The sequence below is a fragment of the Pseudorasbora parva genome, chromosome 21, assembly GCF_024679245.1.
Source record: "Pseudorasbora parva isolate DD20220531a chromosome 21, ASM2467924v1, whole genome shotgun sequence".
Taxonomy (NCBI): domain Eukaryota; kingdom Metazoa; phylum Chordata; class Actinopteri; order Cypriniformes; family Gobionidae; genus Pseudorasbora; species Pseudorasbora parva.
The window spans coordinates 8066068-8068361 of record NC_090192.1 but is presented as its reverse complement, the minus strand read 5'-3'; the positions used below and the strand labels follow the sequence as shown (position 1 = coordinate 8068361).

Sequence of the window (2294 nt, the reverse complement as noted above, 5' to 3'; positions counted from 1 at the left end):
CCAAGGGGACATTTTGTCAGAAGACCTCTTTTTGACCTTTAGTGGAGCAATAATATCTAAAAAAGATGACAATGTATTGTTAATTTCAAACCATTGCATTTAACGACCAGTCATTGCTAATGGGATCAGACAATTTTACCATATCTGTAAAGTTTACCACAGCCTCATCATTTAAAATTCGCCTGTTGTTTGTCATTGATTGATTTTACCTGCATTAGAGTTACATTTAAAGGTGCACTATGCAACTTTTCCAAAATGTCCACTGGAGGGCACCTATTCTAAACGGCTCGTTAGTACCGGGACTTTATTATGACGGGACGGGACACAATCGCCAGGCGCCCGTACTTCCGCTTTTTCCGGTCAGGTAAAAACAGCTATTTTTATCATATCAGATACATTTAAGGGGCCAAGGGCTTCGGCCATCCATCCACTCGCTTCCCTGAATTGAAATGAAGTAGTGGGCTGTACTTTCCACACGATTGACATCAGGTTTTAGTACGCCAGGTTGGCTGGTGGTTATGTTTCCCGCATACCGCCTCCCATGGCCGAGACTGGTATTACGACACCTGTCGGGCCGGGGCTAGTAATGCTACTGCTAATTAAGGTTGATATCTCAGCAGCACTATAACTTGACTTTTTTATGACATTATCACCCTTATTTCTTCTCATTCTTTTGATGTGTGTAGGTCATTTTTTGGATATTTTTACCTCGATTTTTACACATGGCACCTTTAACACCAAAGAAGATACAGGAATGATCTAAAATGGGTAACTGAGATACAGAGATATTTTTAACATTTAATCCTGCTGTTATGAAAATATCTAATGTGTTACCATGTTGATGAGTAGGCTCATTGATATGTGCACTACACTGTAAAAATTTTTTTTGCGATTTTGTTATTTCAACAAATTTTTTTCAGTAGAGATAACTAGATTGTCCAGACAACAAGGCATTTTAAGTTTTCTTGTCCTCAACTAGACTGAAAGTTAAGTGAACAAGTATAATTGTTGTTTTAACTCAAAAACATATGTTGAAATAACTACACTAGATTTTCTGTTGAATGAACAAGTATAATTGTTGTTTTAACTTAAAAAACATAAGTTAAACTGTTCTGGATTTTACTCCAATTATACTTTAGTCTATTTATTTAACTACAGTAAACTAAACTTAATCTACTATGTGCAGCTGATTTATATACAACACTCTAATTATATAGATATGAGCACATTTATTTAACTTACCGTATTTAATACGTACCATTCCGCACCATATAAACCAAGTCTTAATTCAAGGAGTCAATGAGTAAAGAGTTTTTGTATTAACACGGGTAGTGAAAACAGCGCCATCTGGCGGAGAGGATAATTATGTACATCCAGGAAATGCACGTGCTGTATGCGCGCGCCCCCGTATCCCCTCCCCCACCGACTGACAGACCAGACGCCATTTCCATTCAATCGCAATGCTGAGCAAATGAGTAGTGTTTACACCGGCATAGTGTTTTATCCTTTTACGGCCTATGGTTTTATCTCATTAACAGTATGAAGTTTATAACATTATATTGTGGTAGGATGGTATGTGTGTGTGTGTGTGTGTGTGTCCGTGCGCACCTAAACTTAGAGATATATTCTTTGACACGGTGCAGAGCGGAGGATAGAAACAGGCGACTGAGGCGAGAGAACTTTTTCACAGGGAAATATTATAAAGTAAGTGTTTTATCTCATTTACCATTTGTTTTTCATAATTTATTTATTTATACCAATATGTAACTTATATGCTGTGCGCGTTTAAACGAGCCAAAAATTTTCTCTCAGGGGACATGACTCACCGTGCAGTGCAGACATGGAGTTTACTTTTAACCAAGATAACACAAAGTAAGTTACGTGTTTAACCTCATCTACAAAGTGTATTTATGACATTATATTGTTTTATAATTATATTTGTGTGTGTGTGTGTGTGTGTGTGTGTGTGTGTGTGTGTGTGTGTGTGTGTGTTGTGCTCCCAGAGCCGTTGAAATACAGAGTTCCTAACGTTACACGCTTTTACCTCGCGGGGTTCATGGAGCTCTCAACAACTCGCGCCGCCGCCGTCTATTTGTTCGAATGGTTGGAGGTGGACAGCCGTTTCACTATATTTGCTGCAATTTCTGGTAAATATTAACTTTATGAATTTAAATAATATCAAATTGTGAAATTTGAAGTATTCAGCCCTAATTAAATCACATTGAGTCATTGTACAGTGTAAACATTGCAACATGTTGTCAATAAGCCTATAAAATGTTTTTTTTTTTTTTTTT

General features: G+C 37.3%; 1 long non-coding RNA gene across 1 annotated transcript; it reads left to right on the top strand.

The window, feature by feature from the left end:
- Positions 1 to 1382: 1382 nt before the first annotated feature.
- Positions 1383 to 2081, top strand: LOC137056151 (uncharacterized). The gene is made up of 3 exons (XR_010900208.1): positions 1383 to 1704; positions 1813 to 1872; positions 2004 to 2081. It is a non-coding gene; the product is annotated as an uncharacterized lncRNA (long non-coding RNA).
- Positions 2082 to 2294: the final 213 nt, after the last annotated feature.